At 45.4% G+C, this 18,410-nt stretch overlaps 1 protein-coding gene across 1 annotated transcript in view; it reads right to left on the minus strand.

Moving 5' to 3' along the window:
* GCGR (glucagon receptor) overlaps positions 1-18,142 on the minus strand; it is a 96,678-nt gene extending 78,536 nt beyond the window's left edge. Inside the window, exon 1 of the mRNA XM_089657515.1 lies at positions 17,911-18,142. The gene's annotated coding sequence lies outside the window, so the exon portion shown is untranslated. The remainder of the gene's footprint in view (positions 1-17,910) is intronic.
* Positions 18,143-18,410: the final 268 nt, after the last annotated feature.

The following is an 18,410-nucleotide window of genomic DNA, read 5'->3' on the forward strand; positions in this document are numbered from 1 at the left end:
AGTGCCCCATCATTGGTGTCAGTGGGAGGAATAGTGCCCCATCATTGGTGTCAGTGGGAGGAATAGTGCCCCATCATTGGTGTCAGTGGGAGGAATAGTGCCCCATCATTCCTCCCCCCCGTTTTCATGTGCACTCCTGAACGCCCGATCGGTGTGCAACAAGCTTACCGCCATCCACGACCTCCTTGTTTCCCGCTCCCTCAACCTCCTGGCGATTACGGAAACCTGGATCCAGCCCACTGACTCTACCTCCCCTGCTGCACTCTCCTACGGCGGTCTCACCTGGACCCACTCACCCAGGCCCAACGGTCGTAAAGGTGGTGGGGTTGGCCTGCTCCTGTCACCGCTGAGCACCTTCCGAGTCCTCCCAAACCCCCCCTCCCTATCCTTCTCCTCCTTCGAGGCCCACTGCGTCCGACTATTCTCCCCAACCCCCCTGAAGATTGCTGTGATATACCGGCCTCCTGGATCCATACCCCGCTTCCTGGAAGACTTCTCCTCCTGGCTACCCTTCTTCCTCTCCTCTGAGCTACCCACTATCATCCTTGGGGATTTCAACATCCCTGTCAACCTCGACAACCCGGACACAGCCCGTCTCCTCCACTTAACCTCCTCCTTTGCACTTGCACAGTGCATACAATCCACCACCCACTCCGACGGGAATATCCTTGATCTTGTCTTCTCCAACCGCTGCGCTCCCCACAACCTCACTAACACCCCCTTCCCTCTCTCTGACCACAACCTGATTACTTTCTCTATCTCCTCATCCTCCAATGCCTACCCTTCCAAATGTCACACTACTACCAGCCGTAACCTCCGCAACCTTAACCCTGCCTCCCTCCACTCCGCAGTTGATCAACTCCATGACCGCATCCTCCCCCTGTCCTGCCCCGACTTGGCTATGACCGCCTAAAACAATGCGCTGTCAACAGCCCTTGACTCACTAGCGCCTTTAACCACACGCAACATCAGACCCCGACCGCTCCAGCCCTGGCAGACTGATCACACCAAAACCCTCAAACGACACAGTCGTGCCCTGGAGCGACTATGGCGCAAAACCAAATCCCAACAAGCCTTCACCCGATACAAATCTGCCTTCCACACCTACACCTCCTCCCTCCATACTGCCAAACAAGCCTACTTCCTGACCCTCATCAAGGCCCTCTCCTCCAACCCTCGCCGACTCTTCTCCACCTTCAACTCTCTACTCTCGCCACCCCCACCTCCACCCAGCACCTCACTCACTGCCCTTGAGATTGCCAATCACTTCAAAAACAAGATTGACACAATTCGCAAGGACATTGCCGCAACTCACACGCCTTCTCAACCCGTCCCCTCTCACACAGCTACCCCCTCATCCCCCCTCCCCCTCGACATAACCCACAGGGACTTCGTCGCTGCTCAAACTCCCTCCAACCCCCTTCCCCCTCACTCAGCTACCCCCTCTACACCCCTCTCCCACGGCCCCACCACTGCTCTGACCTCCTCTCCCTCCCCACCCTACATTCCTCATACTGAAGCTCCCCCAACACTCCGCACCTTTGACCTTACTACCATCGAAGAAGTCTCCAAGATCCTCTCTGATGCCCGCCTCACCACCTGCCCCCTTGACCCTATCCCCACACAACTCCTACAACCTCCCTCCCCCTCCATCCTACGCTCCCTCACCCACATCTTCAATCTCTCCCTCTCCTCCGGCACTTTCCCTTCCCCTCTGAAACATGCACACATCACCCCCATACTTAAAAAGCCCTCCCTGGACCCCAATAACCTCAGACCCATCTCCCTCCTCCCATTTACATCTAAACTCCTCGAGCGCCTAGTCTATGCCCGCCTATGCTCTCACCTCAACGACAACAACCTCCTCGATCCCCTACAGTCCGGCATCCGTCCCCTACACTCCACCGAAACTGCCTTACTCAAACTCTCCAACGACCTGCTAACCGCCAAAGCTAATGGCCACTATTCAGTGCTCCTACTCCTTGACCTCTCTGCGGCCTTTGACACAGTCGACCACCCCCTCCTCCTCAAAAAACTACACTCCCTCGGCCTCAGAGATTCTGCTCTCTCCTGGCTCTCATCCTACCTGTCACAACGCTCTTTCAGCGTTACCTATAATGCCACCACCTCCCTCTCACTCCCCCTCTCTGTTGGGGTCCCTCAAGGCTCTGTTCTCGGGCCCCTTCTCTTCTCTACACCTCCTCCCTTGGCCAACTCATACACTCTCACGGCTTCAACTACCACCTCTATGCCGACGACACACAAATCTATCTCTCAACCCCCCACCTCACCCCCTCGGTCTCCGCCCGAATCACACACCTGTTGAGCGACATATCAGACTGGATGTCGCTCCACTTCCTTAAACTGAACCTCTCCAAAACAGAGTTTCTTGTCTTCCCTCCAGCCCGGACACCACCCCCCATTGACTTCTCCATCATGTCCAACAACGCCACCATCAACCCGCCCCGCAGGCCAGAGTACTTGGTGTCATTTTGGACTCCAACCTATCCTTCCAGCCCCAAGTCCACTCTTTAACAAACTCGTGCAGACTCCACCTCCGCAACATCGCCAAAATCCGCACGTTCCTAACTCCAGAAACCACTAAAGAGCTCATTCACTCCCTCATCATATCGCGACTCGACTACTGCAACTCCCTCCTCACTGGCCTGCCTCGCCGCTGGCTATCCCCGCTTCAGTCCATCCTGAATACGGCTGCCAGACTCATTCACCTTTCCAACCGCTCCGTTTCCGCCACCCCCCTCTGCCAATCCCTCCACTGGCTTCCGATTGCGCAACGGATCAAATTCAAAATCCTAACGCTGACGTACAAAGCTGTCCACCATACTGCCCCGAACTACATCACTGACCTAATATCCAAGTACCGCCCAACACGCACACTCCGCTCCTCACAAGACCTCCTTCTCTCTAGTTCCCTGGTCTCCTCCTCCCATGCCCGCCTCCAGGACTTCTCCAGGGTGTCACCCATCCTCTGGAACTCCCTGCCCCAACCCATCAGATTATCACCTACTCTCCTCTCCTTTAGGCGCACCCTGAAAACCCATCTCTTCAGGGAAGCCTACCCCACCCCCTGCTAACCTGCCGACCTCCTCCACTCTTCCTACCACTCCATCCCCCACAGCTATCTCCTCCTGTGCCACCATCCCCTCCCTCCTAGATTGTAAGCTTGAAAGAGCAGGGCCCTCGATCCCCTCATGTTTTGCATTGTATTGGTATTGTTCTGTCACATGTTCTGTCCCCCTTTGTAATGTACAGCGCTGAGCGAACTATTGGCGCTTTATAAATACTGTATAATAATAATAATAATAATCATTGGTATCAGTGGGAGGAATAGTGTCCCATCATTGGTATTAGTGGGAGGAATAGTGTCCCATCATTGGTATCAGTGGGAGGAATAGTGTCCCATCATTGGTATCAGTGGGAGGAACAGTGCCCTACGATTGGTATCAGTGGGAGGAATAGCGCACCATCATTGGGGTCTGTTGGAAGAACATCATTGGTGTCAGAGGGAGGTATGAAAAACCTTTAGAAAGTTCTAACCTTTGCCCATTCCACCCAAAAACGAGTTTTGGCTAGAGACAAACATTAAGATGAACAAAAAGGTAGAAGAAGCCACTGGGGATTAGAAGGCTCTGTTCACACTTCTGCAGGCGTGACAGCACAGGCGCATTTTCGTGCGTCGCATTTGGAACAGTCCATTCATCCCAATGGACAGCCCCGTGCATGAAAGTCGCATTAAAGAAGTGCAAGCTTTATTTTTTTTGTTGCCTCCCTAGTGGTCTGATTATGTCTATATTTCTGTGCTCAAAGCGGTACATTGTTTTGCATGGAAATATATAGTTTTTTTTATTGTAGGCTGTAATTTTTAGGAATAACTCACTGAAATCTGTCCGAACAAGAGTCTAGTAAACATCCCGGGTATGATAAAATTTGAAACACAAAATCATAAACTATAATATAATAAATAATCATAAAAAATAATACAATAATAATATAATAATAATAAATTTAATTCAATAATACAATCAAACCAAAAACACTGAAATTTGAAATATAGCGCCAAGTTCGCACATCACTGAGCAAAGTCACAGAATCGTTTTCAGTGTCTGATGAGGAATTTCCCCCACGAATTATTATCACTCAATTCTGCAAGTGGTTCTGATTTACTATCGCTGTTCTCTAGCCGGTCTAAAACCGCTTTTGACCTAAAGGGACGCTTTTTGGACGCCATGGACGTTTCTCAGTTTCCAGGCAGAAAGAACATTCAAAATGCAGGCAGGGCGCCGGACAAAGCACTCGGGACAAAATGTATGTGAAATGGTTTGATACAGGAATGTTATACTATGTGATTTTAGTGTATTTAGTGAATGTCACTTTTTCACATTTTTAAATTTCCCGCCAGTTCCGTCCCCCGTACATCCCAACGTCATAGGGAACGGAACCCGGAAGACAGATGCCGGCATTGGCTGGAGGACGTTGGCAGGGACACTGCAGGAGGGACATTGCGGAAGCGCAGGACAAGGTAAGTGAAGAAGAGATCCCAGAGCAACGCTGCCGTATATTATTATTATACAGTATTTATATAGCGCCAGAAGGTTTGCTCAGCGCTGTACATTACATAGTGGGGGACAGAACATGTGACAATACAGTAACAAAACATGAGGGGTTCGAGGGCCCTGCTCTTTCGAGCTTACAATCTAGGAGATATATTCCCGAGTGTAGCTCGGGGCTACCGCTTGTGGTACTGAACAGGGGTGGATTGACAACTCATAGGGCCCCTGGGCAATAGGGGATCATGGGGCTCCTGTGTCCTTGCCCACATTCAAAGCACACCCAAAAAGCCCATAAAAAAAAAAAAAAAAAAAAAAAAAAAAAGTACCAGGGGCATTTCATGGGGCTCTCTACTGACCCCAGACCCTCAGGCAGTGCCCGAGTGCTCGAATGGTCAGTCCGCCCCTGATACTGAAACTTTACCCCTCCAGGGAGGTTAACTACGCAGCACCATAATGTACGGCACTTTCTTACCATGCATTCTGGTACAGGTGCATTGGGGTGCCATTAAAAACTGGGGTGCCAATAGGAATTAAAGGCACAGTTGCTCACCTGCAAAGGGGATGTCTTTTGTTATGCATTGCAGGAACAAGTGCGATTTTGTGTGCATTCACAACTCTGACCCTAGCGTTACAGAGAAGCAAGAAGGAAAAAAAAAAAAAAAAGAGTAAGAAAATGTGAGCGTGTGAGCCGTTCCTTCTGCATGATAGAAAATTAATGTTTGACCGGAGTCCCCCCACCCAGGAGTCCTATGAAGCAATCTATAGGTAGAATTTCCATACCGGCCTGTCCTGCAGAGACGTACACCTGCTGCTTCCCATTTTGTAGCCGTTAGGCGATCAGTAACCTGCAGCTCATTGCACAACCCAGGAAATGCTCAGCTAACGACACGCATTACAAATTAACAAAGTCCAAAACGAGCGACGGCAGGGAACACAACCAAGTTCCGGGGAATCAAGCCTGGGCGGCTAAAGTTCAGGCGAGAGTTATGCAGGCCATACACGGGTCGAATTCCGAATAAATTTCCGTTAGAAGAATCAGAAACTTTGTGCGTTTTGTAATCCGATTGTGCCAGCAGGGGCGGACTGATCATTTGGGAACTCGGGCACTGCCCGAGGGGCCGGGGTCAGTAGGGGGCCCCATGAGATGCCCCTGGTACCTTTCCATAGGCTTTTTTTGGGTGTGGTTTGAGTGTGGGCAAGGACACAGGGGCCCCATGGTCCCCTATTGCCCGGGGGGCCCCATCAGTTGTCAGTCTGCCCCTGGGTGCCACCTTTCATTTTTCAAAATTTGACCAAACAATTTCACATTACTATAGAAAAGAATTTTCGTGGCCAAGAATTTTCGTTTCTTTCCAGGTCACAGCTCACGCTCCTTTCTTTTTCGTTTACATTTCTCACACGATTCTTCCATCATCTATTAGAAATTTGTTCGTTTTCATTTCCAACATGCCCGATCAATCATATTCGAAGGTCGCATGAGAATCGGCTGTTTTCTGTGGCCCACCAATGATGCCAAATTTGAACAAAAATTCTTTGAAAAGATTTTGAAAGGAAATTTGTTCGGAATTCGACATGTATATGGCCTGCATTAGGCCCCTTTTCACACGGGCGTTCCTTTTTTTTCACCATCAGTTAAGTTACGTTTTTTCCCCAAGAAAAAAAAAACGGATTCAATTTACATCCGTTTTTCATCCATTTTGTGTCCGTTTACATCCATTCCTGTTTTTTTAACAAAAGAAAAATAGGGTTTTTTTCCGTTAAAACAAATGGATGTTAACAGATTTAAACCGCAAAAATTAGCGTTTTTTGGTTCTATAGACTTCAATGGATACGCATGTGCAAAAAACGCAAAACGCATCGCAAAAAGCACTGCAGAAAGAGATCAAACATAACCTAGCCTTAGGCCTCTAGGCTCTGGATAGCGAGTCGCTGCATGAGTGGTGGTGTAGTACAACCATATAGACAAAAGGGCAGTTTTAAAGGGCTCAGTGTCTACCAACCTCTGAAAAATGATGTGCAGTGAATCACTTTTTTAGGCTAGGTTCATATCTCTGCATGTTAGGGAACAAAAAAAAATAAAAAATGGCGGCCTCCCGGAAAGGTAATGCATTTTTGCGGACGCCATTTGGCCATAGGCCAGGCGTCCAATGGTTAAACTGCAATGGGTGATTGAATACCATCGAAAGAAAGCTTCACTTATGGAAAAAAAATTTGGGTGCAGCGGCGCATGACCGCGCAATTGTCAGTTAAAGTAATGCAGCGCCACACTGCAAAAAAATGGCCTGGTCAGGAAGGGGGGGGGGGGGTAAATCCTCTGGAAGGCAACAGGTTAAAATCCAAAAAAATCTTAAAAACAAACAAGACCACATTGTTATTTTGAATGTAAAAACATTTCTGCACATGACAGCAGTTAAGCCCAGGCAGGAGGGTCACAGGGGTCTAGGACTACCAGGAGAAATGTTACATCAGAGATCGCAGAAAACATAAAAAGTGTTCAGACAATCCCTGTCTGGTAGACATGCAGCAAGATAAGATCAGTATGACACAACCATTGGGCAGTCCAGTTTAAAATCGATGTAAGGCGCTGGGCTCAAAACCTCTATTCCGTCAATGACTGGGTGTTGGTTGGACTTGAAGGCTTAAAGTGTTACTAAACCCACAACAGTACAATCAGTCTGTATATGCAGTAAAGCATGCTGGTTATACTCACTGTGGAACCTAAGGGGTTAATCCTCTGCATTGTGTAAAAAGGCTGTTTGATCCTGTCTTCTCTAATCCTCCCCTTCTTCCAGTGCCCCCCCTCTTACCTCCTGATAAGACATATTGTGTGGAGTCACTCTGCACATGCTCAGTTTGGTGTGTATTGCTAGAGAGTTTTTTTTTCTCTTGGGAAAGTGTATGTGATCAGCACAGGGCCAATCAGCACTGCCAAGACAGAGTTCAGGGGTTCTGCATCCTCCTATAGCAGTATGAAACCGCCTCCTACAAGTTTTAACCAGTGCTCTGCTGGACACTGTCAAAGGTCACAAGACTGCTATATACTGCTGATGAGAAAAGATATTTATCAGTTTATATTTACTAAAATAATTGCATTTCCATGTTCTGTGTACTGTGGGAGACCAGATTTAGGGACTGCGGGGTCCGGGGGAGACCGGATATAGGGACTGCGGGGTCCGGGGGAGACCGGATATAGGGACTGCGGGGTCCGGGGGAGACCGGATATAGGGACTGCGGGGTCCGGGGGAGACCGGATATAGGGACTGCGGGGTCCGGGGGAGACCGGATATAGGGACTGCGGGGTCCGGGGGAGACCGGATATAGGGACTGCGGGGTCCGGGGGAGACCGGATATAGGGACTGCGGGGTCCGGGGGAGACCGGATATAGGGACTGCGGGGTCCGGGGGAGACCGGATATAGGGACTGCGGGGTCCGGGGGAGACCGGATATAGGGACTGCGGGGTCCGGGGGAGACCGGATATAGGGACTGCGGGGTCCGGGGGAGACCGGATATAGGGACTGCGGGGTCCGGGGAGAGAAGATATAAGGAATGCAGGGTCCGGGGAGAGCGGATATAAGGAATGCAGGGTCCGGGGAGAGCGGATATAAGGAATGCAGGGTCCGGGGAGAGCGGATATAAGGAATGCAGGGTCCGGGGAGAGCGGATATAAGGAATGCGGGGTCCGGGGAGAGCGGATATAAGGAATGCGGGGTCCGGGGAGAGCGGATATAGTGAATGCAGGGTCCGGGGAGAGCGGATATAGTGAATGCAGGGTCCGGGGAGAGCGGATATAGTGAATGCAGGGTCCGGGGAGAGCGGATATAGTGAATGCAGGGTCCGGGGAGAGCGGATATAGTGAATGCAGGGTCCGGGGAGAGCGGATATAGTGAATGCAGGGTCCAGGGATTAGTAACACTTTAACCTCATCAGCTCTACCACAATACAGAGGCCCTCCGAGGTGCAATGGCCTCCATAGCTGAGAAATCTAAGTATGCAAAGAACTCCAACACATCTGGAACACTTTCCAGGAGTTTTTGGATAGAGTCCAATAGGAAGCTTAATTAAATGTTTCTAGCCCGGATGAAGGGGGGGGGGGGGGGATTGTTGACTCCTGAAAGAGGATGGCTATCTTTGAAACTTCCTGTTATCAATAAATGAAATGGACTCCTAAAACAACAGTTTGGGACTGTTCTTGTCAAATTCACAACCATTGTGCAGGACTACCAAGCTGCAAGAAGAAGAAGAAGAAGCAGTATATGTTCTGAGCGCAAATGGTTGCACGCCCTCCTTCCCCAAGACGGTTTGTGGTAAATAGATGCTCTGATATATGATTATGTACAGTAAAATGTTCATATGTATATCCAAAAATCGTGTTGTAAGCCCTAGAAGGCCAAAGGTTTGTGTTCATCACGGATATATGAGCTTGTTGGACATCCCATTCCAAAATCATTAATATGAAGTCAACCTCCCTTTGCAGCTATAACAGTCTCCACTCATCTGGGAAGGTTTTCCACAAGATTTGAGTGTGACCGGGGAATTTGTACCTATCAAGTCAAAAGATCTTTGGTGAGGTCAGGTAATGATGATGGGATGAGACAACCTGTCTCTCAATTGGAGTTCCATTTTATCCCAAAAGGTATTCAGTATGGAGGAGAACAAAGCTCTGTGAAGGCCACTCAAGTTCCTCCACACCAAACTCATCAAACCATGTCTTTATGAAGCTGGCTTTATACACAAGGGCACAGGTGTAATAGTCAGGTGTCCACATACATTTGGCTATATAGTAGGTGCAAGGGTCAGATATCCACATAGGCCTGGCCACATAGTAGGTGTAAGTGTCAAGTGTCCACGTGTTTGGCTATTCAGTAGACGTAAAGGTCAAGTGCCCATATACGTTTATCCATATAGTAAGAGAAATGGTCAGGTGTCCACATATGTGTGGCCATATATTAGGTGTAACAACCAGAACCAACATTTGGCCATATGGTAGGTGTGACAGTCAAGTGTTCACATAAAGTAGGAGTAACGATCAGGTGTCCACATACTTGTGACCATAAAGTAGGTGTAATGGTCAGTTGTCAATATAGATGTTCGGCCATATAGTAGGTGCAACTATCAGGTGTCCACATACAAGGGGCCATAGAGTAGAAGGTGTCAGGTGTTCACACACGTTTGGCCATACAGTAGAAGTAACAGTCAGGTGTTCACATAGGCGTGGCCATACAGTAGTAGTAACAGTCAGGTGTTCACGTAGGCGTGGCCATACAGTAGTAGTAACAGTCAGGTGTTCACATAGGCGTGGCCATACAGTAGTAGTAACAGTCAGGTGTTCACATAGGCGTAGCCATACAGTAGAAGTAACAGTCAGGTGTTCACATAGGCGTAGCCATACAGTAGAAGTAACAGCCAGGTGTTCATATAGGCGTGGACATACAGTAGAAGTAACAGCCAGGTGTTCATATAGGCGTGGACATACAGTAGAACAGACAGGTGTTCACATACAGTAGAACTGACAGTCAGGTGTTCACATAGGCGTGGACATACAGTAGAAGCAAAAGTCAGGAGTTCACATACAGTAGAACCGCCAGGTGTTCACATAGGCGTGGACATACAGTAGAAGTGACAGTCAGGAGTTCACATAGGCATGGACATACAGTAGAAGTTACAGTCAGGTGTTCACATAAGTGTGCTATACAGTAGAACAGCCAGGTGTTCACATACAGTAGAAGTAACAGTCAGGCGTTCACAAAGGCATGGCCATACAGTAGAAGTAACAGCCAGGTGTTCATATAGGCGTGGCCATACAGTAGAAGTAACAGTCAGGTGTTCACATACCTTTGGCCGTACAGACAGATTTGGTCAAACCATGTATAGGCAGACTATTCCATAATGCAATGATAATTTAGCAAACTGCACAGCAATCCTATAAAGATTCCAGAGCCCACAATTTGAGACAACGTGTGGATTCCTCGCTCGTGTAGAACTACAAGGACCAGCAATTCATGCAGCTTTATTCAGTAAGAAATTGCAGAGTCATCAATAAGCCTCCATGCACACGGGGAGTTTCAATACCGCTGGTAGCGTTAGCTGTGTAAAGTCACGTTAAACGCGAGTTTTTCAGCATTTTTTTTCTAAACAAAACATTTTTTTAAAAAAAAGCCACACACCACATCCAAAAACGCCAGTTTGCCACATTTAGCTGAGTTAGAGCGTTTTTACAGCTAAAAAACTCCTCTAGAAACCCACTAGTCCTGAGTTTTTTCTCCACCCAAAAAAATGCTGATTAAAGCCTATGTGTACATGGACACATAGGATAACATGCTGGGGGGTTTACTGGCTGTAGAAAAAAAAAAAAAAAAACGCCAAAAGCAGCCGCTGTAAAAAAGTCCAGTGTGCATGAGGACTAAATGTAATGACCCTTTTGAATCCAGCCATCAAAAACAAAATCAATCTACTGCAGTAACATTTGTACTGAATTCTGATTGGTTGTTCTTGGACACTGTTCTTTGGTTAAGGCTCCATTAACACCAATGGGTTTTTTCTTTTAGTGCTTTTTTTTCAGAAACGCATTACAGTCCATTTAACAAGGTTTCCTATGGGACATGTTCACGTCGATGCTTTTTTGAGCTGCTGCATGTTTGGAAAGGGTCAGGGACTTTTTTCAAAGCAAAAAAGCAGCATTTTTGCTACAACAGAGTTCAATGGAGAATTTGCTGAAATGCGTGGTAGTGTGTTTTTGCATTTTTATTCTGCCCAGCAAAAAAAAAAAAAAAATACCTACTTTAAAAAAATAAATAAATGTAGAGCACAAGATGAGTGGGGAGAAACAACCTTGGTGTTGGCGAGGGTGTGGAGGGTTGGGCACGATGTACCACATATGATGGGAATGTTCAAAAATACAAGTATATTGGAGAAAGGAGTAACTTGTCTTTTTCATATCACAAAAATATCAGTGAATAAATATAAAGATCTGGGTATATGGTGCTACTTAAATGCAGCAAAAGTTTCCCAGGTTTTGGCGCAAAGTTGAGGCACCGAGGGAAGAGGATTGGATGAATAGAGTGGACCAGATTGCTAGATTGGAGAAACTATATTATATACAGGAAGATAGGATAGAGGCATATTAGATGAAGTGGGAGGAGTTTAAGGTAAAGGTGAAAGAAGTTACTTTGTAATTAAGTATAAAAAAAGAAAAATATATAGTAATTTGTCTTTCTTACTTTTAAAAATTTGTATCCAGAGGATGTGAGATATAAGTCGATCAGATAGATGTCAGGGGTTCATTGAAGAGGGGTGGGGCGGAGGGTGGGTTGAGGGAAGGGGGTTATGGGGAGAAAAATGATATGCAATAAGTGGTTTTATGAGAATTTTGTTATGTTGTATTTCCATTTTGGATTTTTTTTTGTATTGCTATAATTTTAAAATGAATAAATATCTAAATTAAAAAAATAAATAAAAGAGCTGAACAAAAAAAAAAAAAAAAAGTAAAAAAAAAAAAAAAACGCATACAAAAACGTGTGTAGGGAAAAAAAAAATTACACAAAACGAACTGCAAAAACAGAGAAAACACAAACTGCACAGGTGTGAATGGAGCCTTATTCATTTAAAATGCCAGACAGCGACAGGTGGAGTTTATGGGATTTCAAGTGAAAAGGCGATTCAGGCAACTGAGAGCTCCAGACAAACTTTTCAGGCATGGCAACCGATCCAGCGATTTATCGGGGCAATCAATATACAGAAAATCAAGAATGAGGTTTACATAGGAGAACTGCAACATTGTCTGCATTTGGCCAGGAAATGGTGATGTATTTGTAACATCCACTCTACCCCAATCCAATACAAGGTGACCAGTTAAATTGTCTGCCAGATTCAACCAGGAGATCCGACACTGACCACATCCAACCATCACGTGTGGTCTCACTCCTCTCATTGCAACCTTATTTATTTCAGGTACTTATATAGCGCCATCAATTTTCACCGCGCTTTACATATATATTGTACATTCACATCAGTCTCTAAACCCTCAAGGGGTGTACAATCTAAGGTCCCTAACTTACCTTCATACATACACATACTAGGGACAATTTAGACAGCACTTCACCTACCAGCATGTCTTTGGAGTGTAGGAGGAAACCGGAGTCCCCTGAGGAAACCCGCACAGGGAGAACATGCAAACTCCAGGCAGGTGGTGCCGTGGTTGGGATTTGAACCAACGACCCGAGTACTGCCAGGCGGAAGTGCTAACCATTTAGTTACTCTGCTGCCCACCTTTCATTCATTTCATAATGCAGCTGCAACAGTGACGCCGATCCCGTGCGGAGTCCCCTAGAGCCATAAATGAAATCTCAGATTTGGGTGGATTGGCCCTTTAAAAAACATGGCTGAAAGATCTTAAAGTAGATGTAAACCCAATCACTAGAATCTCAAAGACGTTTTAATGTCATTTCCAAACGTAATTTTCAATGTATTTAAATCTGCAGCTGTCAGTAAAATGACACCCGGATCCAGGGGCGGACTGACCATTTGGAAACTCGGGCACTGCCCGAGGGCCTGGGGTCAGTAGGGGGCCCCATGAGATGCCCCTGGTACCTTTTTCATAGGCTTTTTTTGAGTTTGGGCAAGGACACAGGGGCCCCATGATCCCCTATTGCCCAAGGGCCCGGGGTCAGTAGGGGCCCCATGAGATGCCCCTGGTACCTTTTTCATAGGCTTTTTTGAGTTTGGGCAAGGACACAGGGGCCCCATGATCCCCTATTGCCTGGGGGCCCCATGAGTTGTCAGTCCGCCTCTGCCCAGATCCTACCATAAGGCAAGGTTCACATCAGTGCAGATTGCCGATTGTGCAATTTCACAGTGAGTTTACCAACACACTTTTTGTTTTTGACGCATTTTTTTTTTTTTTGGGGGGGGGGTTGCCAATAGGAAAATACTGACTTTGATGCGATTTTGATGAGAGTGTAAAGTCACATCAAAGTTGCATCCAAGTCGCATCCATCCAAAGTTGCAGAAAAGTCGCACTACATGAACAGAACTGTCATACTTTCCTATTAGCAAAAAAAAAAAAAAAAATGCAAAACGCAACATTTTAATTTTTGGTTCGGTTCCATTGCATGAAAAAAAGCAATTTACTGCAGGAAAAAAGTCCCTGATCCTTTATTAAAAAAGGAAAAATCATCATCTCAAAATGCAAAAAGAAATCATCTCAAAATGCACAGATGTGAACTAGATCCATAGGAAATCATGTGACACGGACTGTAGTGTGTTTCTGCCAACTGGAAAACACACCAAAATCGGCATAAGTATGAACCTAGGGTAAAAGTCCTTGTTCAGCCACCTACTTTATAGGGTGACAACACTCAGTTTACTTTGCCTACGTTGTCACCCTGTCATACAATCTGCAGATGGAGACTACAAGTGGTTGTTTCAACATCCAATAGATGGTCACACTGGACCGTGACTATCAGGAAACATACAGCCAGTTATTTTCAATGTATCTGCTACTTTCATTAAAATAATCCCTGGTGATCCTGCCATATAAAAAAGGTCCTTGTTCAGGCACTTCCTGTTATAAAGGTGACAACACTGTGCACCCTTTTCCCAATTTCAGGTTTATGTTGTCACCCAGACTTCTGACCAAGACTACAAGTGACCATTTCTACACACTTTACACAGACATGGTTCACTGTTGTCATCATTAGGAAACTCACCTTGAGAAATGCCATGCAGACAAAATCAATTTCAGTGTATTCAGTGCTACATTCAATAAAATAATCCCTGGTGATCCTGCCATATAATAGGTCCTTGTTCAGGCACTTCCTGTTATAAAGGTGACAACGCTCTGCACCCTATTCCCAATGTCATGCTTATGTTGTCACCCAGACTTCAGACAAAGACTACAACTGACCATTTCTACACACTTTACACACACATGGTTCACTGCTGTCATCATTAGGAAACTCGCCCTGAAAAATGCCATGCAGACAAAATCATTTTCAGTGTATTCAGTGCTGCATTCAATAAATTAATCTATGGTGATCCTGCCATATAAAAAAGGTCCTTGTTCAGGCACTTCCTGTTATAAAGGTGACAACACTGTGCATCCTTTTCCCAATTTTGAGCACATGTCACCTGGGCTTCAGATGGCAACTACAAGTAACCATTTCAGCATGCATTACCTGCTTTTTACAGGGCAACAACACTCTACCTCTGTTTCCCAGTTGTATGCCTCTATTGTCACCGTTACTCGGGCTTCAGAAGGAGACTACCAGTGGCCATTTCAACACAGGTATGGTCCGCTGTTGTCACCATTAGGAAACCCACCCTGAGAAATGCCATGCAGCCGAAGCACAGTTCAATGTATTTAAATCCGCTACTTTCAGAAAAAAAATCCCTGCTGATCCTGCCATAAAAGGTCCTCGTTCAGGCACATCCTATTATAAGGTGACAACATTCTGCACCCTTTTCCCAGTTTTGAGCTTGTTGTCACCTGTGCTTCAGATGGCATCTACAAGTGACCATTTCAGCATGCATTACCTGCTTTTTACAGGGCAACAACACTCTACCTCTGTTTCCCAGTTGTATGCCTCTATTGTCACCCTGTTACTCGGGCTTCAGAAGGAGACTACCAGTGGCCATTTCAACACAGGTATGGTCCACTGTTGTCACCATTAGGAAACCCACCCTGAGAAATGCCATGCAGCCGAAGCCCAGTTCAATGTATTTAAATCTGCTACTTTCAGAAAAAGTAATCCCTGGTGATCCTGCCATAAACGGTCCTTGTTCAAGCACATCCTGTTATAAGGTGACAAACACTCTGCAACCTTTTCCCAATTTCATGCTTACGTTGTCACCCAGACTTCAGACAAAGACTACAAGTGACCATTTCTTACACAGTTTACGCAGACATGGTTCACTGTTGTCACCATTTGGAAACTCGCCCTGAGAAATGCCATGCAGCTGAAGCCAATTTCAATGTATTTAAATCTTCTTTATTAAAATAATCCCTGGTTATCTTGTCATAGAGGTCCTCTTTCATGCACCTTGTTTTATATAGTGACAACGCTCTGTACCCTTCTCCCAATCTTGTGACTACGTTGTCACCCAGGCTACCGATGGAGACTACAAGTGACCATTTCTACACACATTACACAGCCATTGTCCACTGTTGTCACCATCAGGAAACTCACTCCCCAGAAATGCTAAGCAGTCATTTTGCAATGAATTTAGACCTGCTATTTTCATTAAAATAATCCCTGGTGATCCTGCCAGAAGGGTCCTTGCTCAGGCACCTGCTATTACGGAGTGACAACGCTCTGTCCCGGTTTCCCAACTGTGTACCTATGTTGTCACCCTGTCAGAGGGACTTCAGATGGAAACTACAGGTGGCCATACATCCAGGTATTTTCAATGTATTTAAATCTGCTACATTAAAAGTAATAGCGGGTGATCTTGCCATAACGGTCCTAGCGCAGACACCTGCTTTTGAAAGGTGACAACACTTTGTCCCTGTCTATCAATTGTATGCCTATGTTGTCACCCTGCCTCACAGGTTTCATATGGAGACTACAAGTGGCTGTCTCAACACACATTACACAAGTATGGTCTACTGTTGTCACCATCAGGAAACACACTCTGAGAAATGCCAATACAGCCAAAAGTCATTTTAAATGCATTTAAATCTGCTACTTTCATTACAATAATCCCTGGTGATCCGACCAGAAAGATCCTAGCTCAGACGCCTGCTTTATAGGGTGACAACATTCTATCCCTGTCTCCCAATTGTGTGCCTTGGTTGTCACCCTCTTATATGGGTTTCATGGAGACTATGAATTGCCAGTTCAACACACATTATACAAGCATGTCGTCATCACTGGGGAACCCCTCCTTGTTGTCATCATTGGGGAACCCCCCCCCCCCATCATCAGGACCCCTCGCTCATTATCATTGGGACCCCCCCATTGTTTAGGACCCCCCTGCTCATTATCATTGGAACCCCCCCTCATTGTCATCACTGGGAATCCCCCCAACCCCTTCCCCCCCCAGAGAAATGTCATACAGGAAAAGTAATTTTCCATGTATTTAAATCTGCTACTTTCATTAAAATAATCTCAGGGTATCCTGCCATAAACAGTCCTTGCTCAGACACCTGGGTGACAACGCTCTGTTCCTGTCTCCCAATCATGTGCCTATGTAGTCACCCCGTCTCATAGCTTTCATATGGAAACTAAAAGTGGCTGCTTCAACACATTCCCACATTACACAGGTATGGTCTGTGGCTGTCACCATCAGGAAACACACCCTAATAAATGCCATGCAACCTTTGCTGGGGGGGGCCCCACATAGACATGAAGTGGATGTAAAGTGGCTGCAGGAGATCTGCAGCAGCAAAATACAATTAATTTTTTTTTAAACGTAATAAAAAAATTATAAAAATCATTGCCTTTGCAGCATACAGCTGCAAAAAAAAAAATTATAGTTTATTAATATATATATAAAATTTGTTTATTTTAGCAGCTGTAAAAATAAAAAAGTTATATTAAAAAAAAAAAAAAATTTTTATATATATATATATATATATATATATATATATATATATATATATATATATATATATATATATATATATATATATATATATAATCACACACACACACACACACATTATATATATATATATATATATATATATATATATATATATATATATATATATATATATATATACACACACACACATATATACACATACATAGACACACACCAAAAATTATAAAAATAATTGCCTTTACAGCGTACAGCTGCTAAAAAAAAAAAAAAACCCATAAAAAATTATAGTATATATATAATTTGTTTATTTCAGCAGCTGTAAAAATAAATATATTACATTTTAATATATTTTTATTTTAATCTATTTTTACAGCTGCTAAAATAAACAAATTATATTTATATTATTTGTTTATTTTAGCAGCTGTAAAAAAACCAAAAATATATATATATATATATATAATGTATGTGTTTATTTATTTTAACAGCTTTATGCTGCAAAGGCCATTTTCTTATAATTTTTTATTACATAAAATAAAACAAAATTTCCCCCCAACCCCCCCCCTTTAGCTAATATTTTTGTTCTGCTTCCACCAAAAATATATAAAGATTACAGCAAGTTATTTTACGTTTAAAACTGAAAAAAGGACCTAAAAATCAGACTTTTATTCTGGTTGACAATCTAGGCTGACCCCAAGGGGCTTAAAACTTTCTGGGACAGCTCTGGGAACCCCTGGGGATCCCATCTGGCAGCCATGCGTTGGTGTGTAGGGTCGCAGAGCAGGGAGACGTACTCACAAAGTGGTTGGCAGGACAGCGGCGTGCAGGCGGCACTTGCGGAGTCGCTCGCTCATCAGTGTGCGGATTCCTTTTTGGGTTCCCAGGTAATTCCCCCTCAGCACCTATCCCAGCCGCAGATCCAGAGCCCTCCTCATTGTCCCTGTACTGAATCCCTCCAGGATCCCAACTCCTCCACCACGCAGAGCAGCCCGCAGTCCCTTCTTCCAGCAGCCAAGTGCTTAGCCAAAGTCTGCAAGTTGACAGCTCCTGCAAGCAGGCAGCCCTGTGGGCGGGGCCACCACCTGTCACTTAGCCCTGTGGGCGGGGATTAGGGCTTGCAGGCTTTCCATGCGCAGCTGCAGGGTCCTAAAATACAGAGAAATCCTCCGCAGGACCAGAGCAAACGGTCTCAGGATTTCATTGGTTACTGCGAGAACCTGCAAAGTCCTTGTCTGCAACTGCCTGGGCGACGTCAGTGGGCTTTTATCAATTAACCCCTCGCCTACAGGGCACTTATA

This window comes from Staurois parvus, unplaced genomic scaffold (genome assembly GCF_062004578.1).
Source record: "Staurois parvus isolate SC_StPar_1 unplaced genomic scaffold, SC_StPar_1.0 ptg001008l, whole genome shotgun sequence".
In the NCBI taxonomy this organism is placed as follows: domain Eukaryota; kingdom Metazoa; phylum Chordata; class Amphibia; order Anura; family Ranidae; genus Staurois; species Staurois parvus.